The 15,523-nt window shown below is 37.6% G+C and overlaps 1 long non-coding RNA gene across 1 annotated transcript in view; it reads right to left on the bottom strand.

Moving 5' to 3' along the window:
- Positions 1–1,019: 1,019 nt before the first annotated feature.
- The window catches only part of LOC142602975 (uncharacterized), a 48,490-nt gene continuing 33,986 nt past the window's right edge, over positions 1,020–15,523 (bottom strand). Inside the window, exon 3 of the long non-coding RNA XR_012836848.1 lies at positions 1,020–1,078. This is a non-coding gene — a long non-coding RNA (uncharacterized LOC142602975). The remainder of the gene's footprint in view (positions 1,079–15,523) is intronic.

Below are 15,523 nucleotides of genomic sequence, written 5' to 3'. Positions count from 1 at the left end.
TGAAAAGAGCACTGGTAAATCTGAAACCTACATTTCCCCTTTTTTCCTTCATCCTCAGCACTCATTTGTTCATTAGTAACTTTCAAAAGCTTTTACACTTTAGGTGAAATATCTTGGTCTAATTTTTGCTCAAAAGTTGAGCAGTTTTGAAATTTAAAAATAAAAATAGAAAAAAGTATAAAAGAATTTTTAGAAATATTAGAAAAATATGCTAAAATAGAAAAAAAAATATTAGAAAAAACCCAACACTTTTACTGCCTTCTGTGCTGAGTAAACAGCTGAACATTGGTAGCTCTCAGAAAACAGCTCTCAGCTCAGCAGTGTTTTTCTATGTACAGCAGAACTAACAAAACTTAGTTTCTTAAAGCTTTGTGTCCTTTGCTTCTGCCAAACAAAATATAAAATGGTTGAATTCTGCCATCTTCTCACTGGGCAATAATTTGGGTTTCTTTCCTCTACCTAGCTACCAGTTTTCCAATCCTAAACCACCATTACAGTTAAGTGAAATTCAAACATGAATTATTCCAAAATAAATCAAAATGTTTTGCTTTAAATCTCTTTTATCCACCTTCACCTTCAAAGGACTTGTAGTTTCACTGCTTTTACCCTCAGTTCCCAGAAGGAATTGGGATACGCAACTGCCCTTCACTTCCCATAATGCATTTATACTAAAATTATACTAAATCTCGGGTTGCTCTGTGGAAATGTATAACAAGCATCAGCCCAGGCAATAAGCAAAATCCACCCATTTCTGTTACACACTGCTCACTGCTGCATCAAGTGAAACTGAAAATTCAAACATGGAAGTAAGATATAACATTTCAAAATTCTTGGATTTAAGCCATTTTTTTCTGTTTCTCCCTATTAGTATTATTAAATATTTGTCTCATCTATACATTAAGGCTGAAATTTTCTGTATTTCTTCACCAGCGCAGATTGTCACAAAGAGCTCATTTTCTATTCATAATTCCCAAAGCTTTCTGAAGTGGATGTAGGCAAAGAATTCAAACATACCTTACAAAACATTTTGGAAGTTTTCCCAGTTAGTCAAGGATTTCCTCAAGATAAATCTTCAGTCCTTTCAAAAAGGAGAACAAACATAAGCTTTGTATGTATGTATCACATATAGAATGTGGATTTCTCAATGTCTGTGCCAACATTATTTCAAAGACCTGCTGAGATGTCCTGGGGAAAAAAAAAAAAAAAAATCTGAGTCATAATTTCTGTATTTATTTCCTTTCTCCATTTTAGCATGAATTATAATTAATAACTGAGAATTAATCACAGAAGTTTTCATAAAAGACTCTCAAACTCTAGTGAAAACCAGAGCAACCAGAAAACCAGAGCAACTCCCGTTGCTCACTGTCAAAACTCCTTATTTGTACATCTTAGCAAACTATAGTGGAAATGATCACATGATGAAGGTTATTATTATTTTCTTGAAATTATAAACAGAAGCAGGTTATTTCCTATGAAATAAAAATCTTGCATGTCTTTTTATTAGTAACAAACCCCAAAAGATGTTAAGCAGGGGTGTGAAACAAGGTGTTAACCATTCACATTCTTCCTCCCACAATGTATTTCCTAGTAGAATTTTTTTCAAAGTTACACCAGACATCAATAATATCAAGCTTAGGCCCGGGAGCAGTAGACTACCATGCATTTTACAGAATGAAACTCATTGTTATCTATATGTACTGGAAGGAATTAAGAGTCTCAATTCACTTCAAGCACTGCTTGCCAGACTTCCTGCAACCAGGGCATAATATTTTTTAGATGACACATTTTAAGTTTATGGGTTTGAAGAAACATATACCTCAGGCAAACGTGCAGATAAAGTAAAGCACAACATCTCATCTCATTAGAGGACTATATTACTGAATCCAATCACGTCTTCCTTCTGTCATGCCTTTTCTTAAGACAGATATCCATGTTCCAGTCATAATGAGCCAAACAATTCCTAAATGTGACTTGTTCAAATCAAAGATGGTCCACATAGAAGTGCAAGGTACTAGCAGCATTTTTGTATGAGAATGTTTGATTCTTCAAGAGCCATATGACATATGAATCTGAAGAACAGATCACAGGAGAACATTTTTTGTTAGTATATAAACACAATAATTAGGAGCTAACTACTATAACGTATAAGTATGTCTAATATTCTTCCAAGCATTTCCAGCTAAGTTTTGCCAAAAGAAGCAAAGATGTAAAGATGAAAATTTCTTCTGAAATCATGACAGGACTTGGCATTTCTAATTTTTTCCTTACCATTTATGAACAGAATTACATCTGTGAAAATAATGAATTAATTTTACATTTAACTTTCAAATTCTCCAGACTGAATTCTCGCAGGCATCCTGCGCCACTTTGCTCAACACCACTACATTAGACTGACAGCCCTGGGAAGACCAACGTTGTATATAATGGCACAGAGCAGCCAGTTAATATCTTTAATTAGGCACTAAATATCCCCATATCTCGTATCAGGATTAGAGGACTGAGGTTGGACATTCATCCCATAATGTTACACACACACAGCTTTACTCATGTGGCATGCTGCTCAGCTGTCACTGAGCTATACCTTCTATGCATTTCAACTGTATAAGCCAATTCCATTTCAACACTATCAAGCAGATCCATTTTCACTGCGTTCGCATAAAGGAATGAGAGTCTCAGTTAATATAAGATGTATTTCTGATTATTTCCTAAGAATACACATTTCTGATTATCTTGGATGATGTTTTCTGGCATCGCTTTATCAAAAGGTACTTGTCTGAATTGTATCTACCCATCAGGCATGGCATTGGTTTACTTTTGATTTATATTCATGTGATTACTGTTATGATTTTCTATACACATATATAAAGCATAAATGCTTTTATAGCATAAACAGCACCATTACATGCTATATTTGTTATGTGAAACACTTCATAATCGTGATTGCTAAATGCTACAGAGTTAAGTTTTCCTTTCCCTGAACAGAATCAGAAAGTTCAAATATATATTTAAAAATACAGTACTGTTAACAGTTTTAAATAAATACTGTATAGCACAAAATACTTGTTTCTGGCATCAGATGCAAGGATGAAGTCATTTTACCTTTCTCTAAGATTGTTAAAGCTTGGTTTTAAAAATGCGACCAGTTTTAAAGGAATTAACCGATTTCCCAAAGGCCACTCCTGTGAAATAGCACTGTGCCAGCCGTGAGAACGTTAAGCTTGAAACATTTTAAAAGGATTTAATGAGAAAGCTTTATTACTGAAAAGTAATTCTTGGCTGTTACTGTGATAATCTGTATGTCGGACACAGGCACACAAACACATCCATCCGCCGTGTTCATACACTACATTTCCACAATCAAAGCGCTCACAGTTGGAAAGCAGTACAGAGGCCGGCACAGGTTTCACCTACTCTTATTTTAGGAACATGGATTTTCACGCAGTCTTTCATCACAGCGACAGCCCAGCCATCTCCTTCAGGCAGAACCCTTTCCTGCCTCTCATACCTCACCACAGTCTTATTTCTCTTGCTTACCTATTTCCAAGCTCATCTACTCAGACATCTTCTGAGCACTACAGTTCCTTCCAATCCAGCTTCCTTGTCCAGCCAGTCCCAACTCTAGCTGCCCCGATAGTTATTTCCCTCCTCCATGGATCTAAATCTAACCTCACTAACTCTGCCAATGGGATGCTCATCATTTCTGGACTGGAGGTGGGCAGCTTCTTCCTTCTTATACCTGAACTTCAGCAAAGAGACTGCAGCCACCCAAAATAAAAGTGTCCCTGTTCTCATCCTACTGCCTTGGGGCTGAGGTATAGAAAGTTCAGTCTTGACATTTATTACAGGGTGCAGGAACACACTCACATCCATCTTTGAAACACACAGCCTATAGCAAAGTCTCTATGATGCCACAGTTAGAAAATGACAGTTTTTCTCTTTTCTCTTAAACGTAGTGCCCTAATGTTCTGCTGCTGCTGTTTCCTAAAGGAAAAGAAATAAGCAAACGATTCACATTTAACATTGCACCTGGACTCCCCAGGTCTTGCAGCAACTACTGCTTTTGAACCTTGAAATTTTGATGTTGGCCTCTACCATTAAAACAATGGGAGTAGGTGATTATTTTGGATATGGAGAATTATATTTTAGCCTTTCACAAAGCTGTAAGAGGATAATGGAAAATGTTTGACACTCAAGCGGTCAATAATCCGTCCCTTCTTATTTATACTGCAGTAGCACTTAACTTTAGCCGTGGGGCACTGGTTGGTCTTTACTAACACACATCAATACATTTCAGTTTTAGAATTGTACGGGTCTGCCACAAACGCACACTTATAAAGACAAACTGCTGGAGATTTAACAGCCATCCACTACCACTCTCTCAAAGCACAACTAAACCCAAATGTTTTAATAATCAAAAAAAAATCAGCAAAACAGATAAACAGATCTTCACTTGGCTGGTGCTGCAGAAGTTGTGTTACCCTGGCCTAGGCATTGTTTTATCAGGCAATATCTCGATGCATTTTTATTTGCTGTCCTTTGGGTCGAAAAAGTTCTAGTTCAACAGCATATTCTGACAATTAATGGGTTCAATAAGGCCCCCACGAAAAGAAAATGAATTGGAGTGACTGCGCTAAGTCTAATGGCAAAGGTGAAACTTCCACACAACAGTCTCTTCCAAGTTATTGATACTTACTAGAAGTAACTTTGAATCCCAGCCTTTTACGTTGGTCAGTCTCCAATACAGCTGATGTTATGGGGAATATGACTAAAATTGTTCATTCCTGCACCACAACAGCTGTGAAACAGAGGTTTCTGAAGCAATGCTTTATATATTTAAGAAGGTATTATGGTCTGTCTTTTTGCGAACCGAGCACTCTTCTCGTGAAAATCTAATGACATTGAGTCAAATATCTTTGTGCTCATGCTGGAATTTGGCCTGTGTCTCAGAAAAGTCAACATACATGACTAAAGAAAAGACAATAATGAAAGTCTGCCCTTATTCACACAGGTGTCTCACATAACCAAAACACACAGATATTTCCTTTTATTTATTTATCCTCTAAATTCCGTTCTCTTTTCAGAACAGGCCATTGTAAAAACACAAAGAAATTAATTCAATTCCAAATAGTAATTTTGCTATCACAATACGAGGTATTTCTAGGCACAAACACAGTGAAGGCTATTTGTGCCTAATGTTGTTATTATTAGCATACGCTAGCATATTACCTAAGTAAGTCTTGAGTAACCTGTCATACTAACTATGTACAATTGCTAAGGTATACAAAACTAGGCAATTTATATATGATTCAAGTACTTAATTTCTAAATTTTTTACCGTATATTCTGTAAATCACATGCTATCGCTTATTAAAGAATGATGGGTAGTTGCCAGAGGTGGTAGCCATAATTAAGAACTGTTTATTTAGTGCAGAAAATTCATGTGGTAAAGCTTTTATAAAAGAATACTCGTCACTGCACATGTTTAGCTTATAAGACTGATTTTAAAGGATAATGAAACAGAGAAAGGTTTTTTTTTTATTTTTGGTAAATTTTGTATAAAAAAGGGGGAGGAAAGAGTTACATGACTTGAGATATGTGGTATATGAATTTTATTTTCCAAACGACTATACATTTTTTTAAGTTAATGGTGACATAAATCAAAACATTTACATTGACTAAATATGCTCCCAGTGCAGACTTAAAATAAGTTTTCCAAAATCTATATGCTGAGCCAAATCTATAAATTGATCCCATTACTCTAAAGATTAGAGTTTAGTGTTAATGTGTGCTTTTTAGTTTATCTCCTAGACCTTTAGTTTATCTCCTAGTATCTTGTCAGGCAAACCAAATAACATGTATATTGTGCAGATATCAATTAATACTTCTCAGATATAAACTGGGATTAGTTTTAAATCGACTGTGCAGATTTTACATCATCATTTGAGTCCTCTTGCTGAAGGTTGTTGTACAGATGCTTCACTGGAATACATTTAGCTATTACCCCGTGGAAAATGTGGGAAAGTGCCAGGGAGAGAAACCAGCAAACAAACGATAATGCAGAGTCAGCAAGCCTGGCACCTGAGATATCTAAGTACCCAAATGTGAATTGTGAAATCAGTCTGGTTATGCAGGATGGGATTTTTTAGTTGGGCATCCCAACCACTCTAAACTATTTAAAAGTTTCTCTCTTGGGAAGCAGAGATCCAGTTATTAATATTCTTTTATTTCAAAGACAAACTCTGTACTTGTTTTCTGAATGCTTCACTTTAAAAGAAAAGGGAATATCCTGTCTGAGAGACCCATAGCAATCAATGTCCTAATTAGTCAGGATTCTTTCATTGAAAATGATTCTTCATTTTAGAAATGCCATTTCTTTAAAAATCAAAGCTTCTCTGCAGAAATGCATTACTTTCAAATAATTAAGGTCTGGCACGAATTAACTCAGGGGCTGTGATTAGCTGAAGGCCTAATGATTAAGGCACTTCCTGAGGATGTGGAAGATCCAGGTTCAAACCTGGTCTGCCTCATTCAGACCAGGAATTTAAACCCCCTCAGTCTCTCACTTCCCCAGCAAATACTTCACCTTTTGGTCTAGGAAGCCAGCCCTTCCTGTATCAAGGGATAGTTATTTATACAGAATAGAGCAATGCCAACAGCAAATACTTTGAGAGATTCATCCCTAGCCTGTTGTACGCAACTATATCCTATTGAAAAGCCTACAATATATTGATTGGGGCATCCATATAGCATATAGAAGGCTGAGACAGTATTCATCTGCCTAAATATGGGACTCTATACCATTTCAAATACCTTGGTATGAGATATCTTTTCTGCAGATATAACAGAATTGCAGACCTGGAAGAGGTGCCCAGCTGGAGCAACAGTGGAAGTCAGATGAGAGAGTTTAAGGCATCTCCAATGGTACTAATTCCCTATGTTTAGTCAGCTAAATCCCACTCTGAGTTCCTCATGCAACTCTGAATTAGGCAAGCCAAAAGCCCGAAGGTGCTTTGCCAATGTCCTCTGTCAATAGAGTGAGTTAGCTGAATCCTAACTGCTCTGAATGAGCCTTCTCTCAAAAATTCAGTAGGTCTCAGTTAAATTTCAGTTAGAAACATTTTTATTTTTTTTTAAATGCTGAAAACTTTCTGGGATGGGAAAACTATTGATCTGTTAGGTCAAGTAAGTCTGGAGATAGGTGGTCTAGAGTGGTCTCCTAGTATGGCTTTGTATAGACAAGAAGGGAAGTTAATAGCAAGAGTGTTTCAGGGTAAGCTATTATTTAATATCAAGGGAGTTCTAAAGGAGAAATCAATCCATTACACTGTGGATCTGTAAGTTTTCTAATCTACCCAAACCCAAAATATATCTGGTTACCAGGTTAGGCTCCATGTATGCTCTAATAATAACAACTGTGTTTCATTGCCTGACTGGCATCTCCTCTGTTTTCTCCAGGACTGAATTACCCAAAACAGCATGTCCTTGAGGACAGAACTGCTGCAAGCTCTCCATGGGAATCCTATGGTATAGTTTACTACTGTTTGTGTCATTCTATTTAATTTGCTATTTCTTCCTTACAACATGTGGGTAATAATCACAGCAAATTGATTCCCATGAGCTCCTTGGACAATTAAACCTATTTGATTATTGCCACCTGCCTGCTGTTTCCATTAATGCAATTTTAAAGATTTTTTTTTTTTTTTCCTTCCTGCTTCTCACCCCAGTAAATTCTTTGCCCAGTCTTGACACATTGCTGTGCTGCAATTAGCGTTAAAATGCTGTGGAGGGCATCTGTCCCTGAATCTGATCATTCACACTGCCAAATATTGCTTTGTCTTATGCAAATTTAGCATTGAGAATTTATGAAATTTAGCTTTTTAAAATATAGATTCTAAGGGAAACATGTACTTACTGACACATGATACTATTTTTAATCAGAACCTGGGTAGCTTTGCTATTATTTAAATCTCTTTGTAACCATTTTGATTGTTTTTGTGATATTTCCTAAATCACCTGCTATGTCATAACCTCTCCATTAAATACAAGTATGGGAGAGGAAAATAGGTGCTGTACTTATCCTTTTTTGTGTTTTCGCTGTCTTGTCACCTCTTTAACCTTTTCTTTCTTGGAATATTTTGCCTTTGCTCCCCTATTGCTCTTGTTCACTATCAGCTTTTTCAGATCAGCATTCTGAAATACACAGTATGATATAGACCTCTTATGTTGTGATCTCTTTTTCTTTCCAAGTTCAAACTGGCTCCTGACTTTTGTGGAGAAAGTGGCAAAAAGCAAGATAAGGTCATGGATCAGAGAAGCAAAGACTAAAAGGGGAATGGTGAAATGAAAGGTCTCAGTCCCACTTCTCTTAAGGTAAATTCAAGTTTTGCTTTATACAGCAGCTGGAACAAGAGGGAACCTGAAACTCATTTAATTTAATCTTTTAAAATTCAGTCAAATGAAACTAGATTTACTCATTAACCTCCTTTAACTGCTGGTTACAGTCAGATGCATATGCCTGGGTTCTCCATACTAAATTACCAAGATTGAGAGGCTGCAGTGGGATAAACACATTGCAAGAATCTGGTGCATCATTCTGATAATCACAAATGGCTGATTAACTCACTACTGACAAATTCTAATGAACTCACTAACTTGTCACTGCAATATGAGCTAATATTGTTCTTCATATTGCAGCAGGCAATGAAAAAAACTCCAAACTATGAAAATAGCCTTGATTTTATTTATCACTATTACTCATTTTTTAGGCAGGCAAGGCAAGTTTGAACATGAAAATATTTAGACCCACAACCTAAGCACAAATGTGGATCCAAGTTAAGTGTCCTGCAAACTAAATGTGTATGTAGAACGCAAATTGAACGTGCCACAGAGAGAACAGACATCACTCCAATTCCAGCTACATTCCCCAGAAACATGGCAGAAAACTGATGGGTAAAAGAAGCAGCAGGAGTCACGAAAAAATCCTTGATTTCGGAAAAAAGCTTAACCCATCTTTTTTAATTTGCTTTGATTATCTGATGTGCCACCAGATTTTAAACACCAGGGTAGAATTTCCAGACTTTGCAGATCATTTAAAAGCTTAAGGGATTATCAAACCAGTCGTTTAAAATGACATTTTCACTGTGCAAATATTTGTCTATTAAATAGGCTCTATGGCACAGGACCTGATCAGCCTTGGCAGTATTACAGGTTCTTCATACACTGCAAACCCCACTGTTTCCTCATAAAGCTGTCAAGTCTCAGTTTAATGAAACATATATAAACTCAATGATGTTAGCCATGTCTCAGCAAGCTAATTCATTTTGGTTTTTTCCTGTTGAGTTCCTCATATTAGAACTTTTATCAATTTATCATTTTGGAGCAGCCCAGCAGGTCTGCCTGCACTGGGATACAAAATTGAAGAATAAGTTTGATTTTCAAACAGCCAAAACATTTACATATATAAAAATACCTCTTCTCTGACCATTATTATATTAACTCACAGAGGATAGAAAATTAGGGAACTTCAGTAAGAAGTGTCTCCAAAATGATCCTAGAATCGCTCATTGTTCCTACTGTCCCATGAATTCTTCCACACCCTACGCTACTGTTGTCTGAGATGCATTCCTTACCACTTCATTTGTAATTAGAGCTGAGGAACGTTGCTACACACACCACCAGACTCAGGGTCTGAAGGATCTAGAAGATACGAACAGTTTTCATAGCTTAGAGTGGAATCTGTAATCAATCTTAGTAAATTAAGACTACTATCCCAGTTGTGTGGTACCCAGCTCAGAAGACATATCACCACCATCTCTATACTTTTCAGCAGAAAAAATATTTCTACCATAATTCTGAAGTAGTGGAAAAAGGTGTTGAAAGCAAACGTGAATAAACAAAGCCAAATATCTTGTTACCACCACACCATCATGATGCTTGTCCTCTGTAAAAACTTCTACAATACTACTGAAAATTTGTGTTATTCCAGAATTTGTTTGTGCTATTTTTTTAATTTGAAATCTGGAAGGAACGGCCTCTACATAGTATTTCTATCAATAAAGAAAATAGCTGATGACTGCCATTAGCTAATTACTTAAAATAAACCAAAACCAAACTAGTGCACACAGAACAATAAATAACATTTTGTCAACATTTGTCTGAGTTTCAGACTAAACTAACTTTGATTGTTTCTGGCCAGTCCTACTCCTCACACCATATTTGATTTCCACAAATATTCTAGCAAACAGTTTATCTGGCACAAATACTTCTGAAACAAGTATCTTTAAATGAATATTGCAGAACAGACTTGAAAAGTAAATTGCTAGTATTTGCAGTGGAAACATAATTTGAAGCAGCCAAGTTCATTCAATTGAAAAATATAAATATACAATGTTTCCAGGTATACCTGAAAATTTGTGCACTGAATTTATGATAAATGCATTAAATTTCCTTGAAGATTCTGAACAGACACATTAAAACATCAGAGATAAACAAGCAGTTTATTCCCAGAACAATTCGTAAGAGAAGTAAAAAGCCGAATATAATCCCATACATTAATTCCTTCAAGTTATTTATCCAGTCCCATTTACAATTCTAGCTGAGTTTAATTACCTCTGTAAAGAGTTTTGAACTAAAGGGAGAAAGTTTGTCCAAAAAGAAGTTTGCATGTAATCATACCATGGCTTTTTTTTTTTTTTTCCTCCTGTGGCCCATACAAACAAATGACACTACTCCACACAGAGCAGAAAAACAAGAGGTATATACCGAAGACAAAGATGAGACAGCCTGTATGCTCTAAATGCTATAGGTATCATGGAAGGGGGCTAGCACCAGCAGTAAGGTTCAGAGAGAAAACAGCTAGGACAGATCTTATTTTTCCTGCCAGAAGCATGATTGAGTTAAAAAAAAAAAAAATTGAAAAAAGAAATCAGAGCTAGCAATAAACCTTCCCTCATTTTCCTTTACCCTTCAGGAGATTACTTTGATGGGAATTAGACAGCCCCCTGCAGGAAGCTCTTTAGTTCTTGTTAAGTCTTTTCACAGCATGTTTGGTGGAAAGGAGAGTTTGTGTTTGATGCTGTTCATCACTGTTGCTGCTGATTTTCTGAGGTTAAGAAACATCAGTCTGTTTGCACTGCTTTTGAGGGCTGCCAAAGTGAAGATCTCACATGGGTTCCAAGCTTCTGGCTGCTATGTTACAGTACATCCCCTTAGGCAAGCCTGCGTGCCAGGGCTGAACAAGTTTCATATATCAAATGCTCATTTGAGGTTCTTCAGTAGGTGAAACTGCTCTTTCTTCAAGTGATTGCATGTGCTTGTGCTAATATCGATTTAACTGCATTTCTAGATTGAAGATTTTCAAATACGATGAAATTTTTTCTCCTCTTGGCCCTGTTGTTACAGCAACTATTACACCATCTGGACCCAAAGGGGAATTCTTGCCCTCCAATATGGGCAGAATTGGTGAGGGGGGTGGGGAATTGGTGGTTTGGTTTTTTGGTTGGTTTGGTTTTTTTTAATCTCCAATGTCTACAAGGAATAGCGCTATAGGTACTCCTATTACACATATTAATAATTTGCCACTATAATACAGTGTTTCACTAAGGATTGACATGCACTTTACAAAACATTCTCTTTTATTTTATTTAAGAGCTCATCAGTGTTTTGCCCCCCTGCAATTTCTTGAGGTACAAGCAAAAACCAAGAATCCATGCTGCCATTCCCCTGCCTTTTTCCACTAAGCCACACTTTATCCTTCTTGACTTGTAACTGTGTTTACCTTTCAGTTCTTCCCTCCAACTTTTCCTGTATGGAGTCAACTGAGTTTTGTTCCCTGAGCTCTTCTCCATTTGCTCTCTGGTTATGCCTGTTCAAACAAAATGAGTATCTCAAAGACTGTCATTATAAAATGAACCTTTGCCTTTTTGCTACTTTTACTTCCCTTCACACTTCTGAAAGTTACAGAGAGCTGATAAAGTCTGAATCACTTTTATTTCTTATCAGGGGTTAAAAAAAATTCACACTTAATAAGCCTCCACCACCTCCTTTGGTTTCCGATTTCTCTCCCTTTACTCAAGCTGCCTTTGTATTGAGTGAAAAACTACTCTAAAGCTGTCCTTTATGTCTACCATATCCTATTATGTCTACACGCAAGGGCAGAACTTCAGTGAATCTAGATATCTTCCCTTCCTGTTCAAGTTCTGCTCTACCATTATTACCGAATTTGGTATGTTATCATTGTACACACATGTACAGGAGTGATTTCCAGCTGTGAAAGGCTTATCACATCTCCTCCTGGCATAGTCAGCGGAAGGCTTTGCTTTAGCACACCTTTATGAAGGCTTTGCCTGCAAGACCCCGAGGATCTCAGCTTCACATTTGTAATAGCTGCACATGTAGTTAATTAGGGCAGTATGACATCTGTACAGTGTCCAGCCACCATTCTGTCAGAAACACATTTGAGCACAATCCATTAAACTTCACCAGTGCCTTCAGCTCCCATGCCAAGAAAAGTTTGGCCCTCCTCATGGCTAGTAGCAGACCTTCCCTATCCCTTAACCTTTCATTTGGTTGAATTTACACAACACACTTTGTTAACAAATCAGCTTTCAAGTATCTGCTCATCCCTGCTCACAGGCACAGCGATTTCTCTTTCAGCAGCTGTGATTCAGCAGCTCTTTGATCCATAGTCATCCTTAGCACCTAAATGTTAAGTGGCATTAAGAGTTTGACTCAGAAGCATCAGTCTTCAGTGGCTTTATGACCAGGTGGTCTCAGATGTCTCATTTTTCTGTAGAGGATTTTTAGTTCATGGTTTCCTCTTTCTGCTTGTTCTGATCAACTAAAAAAAAAATTGGGACATGACTTAACTAGATCTGGTGAATCACAGTAACCTGTGCCTACATGCTATCTGATCATTCCTTTTTATGTATGCTTTGGAAATAAAGGTATTTTGTGATGAGATAAGTATTATCACCATTATTTATATTAACACAAATAAAACGCTACATGAACCACCACAGACCCCCCATGGATACAGGCTGATTTCACACACATTTTCCACACATTTCTATTGGCTCTGCTTGAGACCACATATTAAAACCCACCAATCTTCTGAGCACAGACTGACGAAAGCCTCAGCAGAAACAGCTGCATTTCACATGTGGTTTAAGTTAATGTCTCATCCTGAATGTTTAACTCTAGCTGGCCATGCTGCTTTTTAATATTCACAATCCTCTTTAGCTTCACATTAGAAGCAAGGCACTCCCCACTGAAAAGCACAGAAGAATACAATGAGGCTGGTAGCACTTCATTTCTGGAGTGTCCAAAAAAATCACTTTTTTTATTAACACGTAACATGAAGAGTAGTTTGATATCCTGTAAGCACATAAAACAGTTGCATAGCACTGTTTAAACAGTGTAAACAAACACTGATCTGTCCACACAGTAATATTTCCTCTCAATAAAAATGAAGCATTAACTGCTTATTTTTCAGCTTAAGTCTATTATTAATAAGAAGGGGAAAAAAGTAACATAAAATACATCTTTTTCTACTTTCTCTTCCTAGATGGGCCAGAAGGAAAAAAAAAAACAACACCACAACTATTTACTAGGAGCTGGAACATAGCTCTGCATAAGTAGGACAGTCCCTCAGGTAGAAAACAGGAGTGTAGAAGGCCTTTCTTTCCCCCCCCACCCCTTGAACCTAGAATTCAGTTAAAAATCAGTAGTAATCTTACCTGACCAAGCCTGCATACATTTCTCCTGCACGAATGACTGTTAGAGACAGCCATCAATGCTACTGCTTTTTTCTTGGCAATATGCACTTCAGGCCAGGGGAGTCTTCTCTGCAAGTTGCGCTGACATCCTGTGGACTAAAGGGTTACAGCTTACAGCTATGACGTGGGTTTATGTGTGCAGCAATACGTGACAGTCTGGTTTGGCCAACACGTTGTCTAAATCAATGAGATCAGAGGAAAAAAATCTTACCTAGGACCTTCTTGAACATGCTAATTGTTAAGGTTACTATGATGGTGTTGAACAGGCTCTGAGGAGAATCCATCCTCTACTGAAACCAGTGTCAAGAGTCCCTGAGTCAGGATTATTGACTCCAGTTTCTTCAGCTCCAAGACAACAATAACTTCAGCTGCTTAGCAGGAAGTCCTCCTCTCTATTTACTTGCAAGAGTGGGAACAGAAACCATCAAATGCATGATTTTAGCTATTTTCTCTTCACTCTGAAATGACAGGCCTTGTCACCCAAGAGGTTTATTTTTCAGTGAGCAGTACACGCCCATTACACCTAATGCATAAGAGCCTTTCATTTCAAGAGAGCTGCAAAACACTTTTTTCCCCTAATATTGCCAACTATATGTAGTAAAGCATAAATGCCTAGACTCTGTGCAGATGTGAGGAGTGTAGAATAAGAAGATAAGAAAGCACTTTCCAACATTACGAAGCCAGCAGAAAGTAGTGGCACCAGCCCATAGCACCAATGTCAAACCCATTCCACAGAGCAAGGCTTGGTTCAGGCAATTAAGAAAAACCTGTTTAGTTGCACATTACTCTATGGTAAATATAACATGGGCACCCATTATTACCAGAGCTCTTCTATCCTAGTATTTGTAGATAGCCAGCCATCTTACACAAGTGCTTTGCACATCCTAACAAAAGACAGAAGCAACTTCAAACTAAATGTTGTACAGAGTGGTAACAACAGCAAGCAATGATAAGAGCACAAGAAAGACCTCATTTTAAAACTTTTCTACTACAACCATACCGAGTAGGGAGTGATGCCTAACTACATGGGGTTTGGTTTTGACCCTTACTTTCTCAAGGAACTAGTGTGCAGCCATACCAGCAAAATCCCTGTTTGCTGGAGTATGCAGTGCCCCTGCTAGAAAACTCTGGCAATGCAGTGATTCCAGAAATCCTCTCACAGGGCAGACTGAGCCCTTCATAAAGTCCAAAGTCAGTCCAAGAAGCATCAGTCACAGGCAGTAGTTACAGTACTCCAGATTCCTTCGGTGTTTTCAATTAAAGCAGAAAACATTTAGTAAAAAAAAGTTATTTCAGCTATAGGTTTTTATGCCTCCTCTTTTCTTTACCTTTTCTTCTTTATTCTTTCCTTCAGGGTTTTTCCCTTCTAGTCCTTTTTAAAGGGGAACAGAAGTTGAGGGTGTTTGCTCAGACAGGATTCCTCATTCATTTCCACCCATGCCCTTCTCATACCACACACAGGAGTAGCTGCTCCAGTCTCCATGGCTGTCCATCTCACAAGTCTCCAGGCACAGACAGCAGGGGCAGCGCAGCAGAACCAGGCAGTGCTTCCCCAGGATACTCCATAAGCTCCTGGAGTTACAGCTTGACAATTCCTGATAAAGTAGCCAACTGTATTTAACACCCTTGATGGTTTTTTATTCCATCAATTTGCCTAATTGTTTTTGAATGTGTTGTAATCAATGAAGTGAATGGAGTGGCAAAAGGTCACAGCTGATGACTACCTGACTCCTTGATGGGCAGAGGGAA

Source organism: Balearica regulorum, chromosome 9 (assembly GCF_011004875.1).
Source record: "Balearica regulorum gibbericeps isolate bBalReg1 chromosome 9, bBalReg1.pri, whole genome shotgun sequence".
NCBI classification, from domain to species: domain Eukaryota; kingdom Metazoa; phylum Chordata; class Aves; order Gruiformes; family Gruidae; genus Balearica; species Balearica regulorum.
Note: the sequence above shows the minus strand (reverse complement) of the source record. Positions and strands in the feature narration are given on the sequence as shown.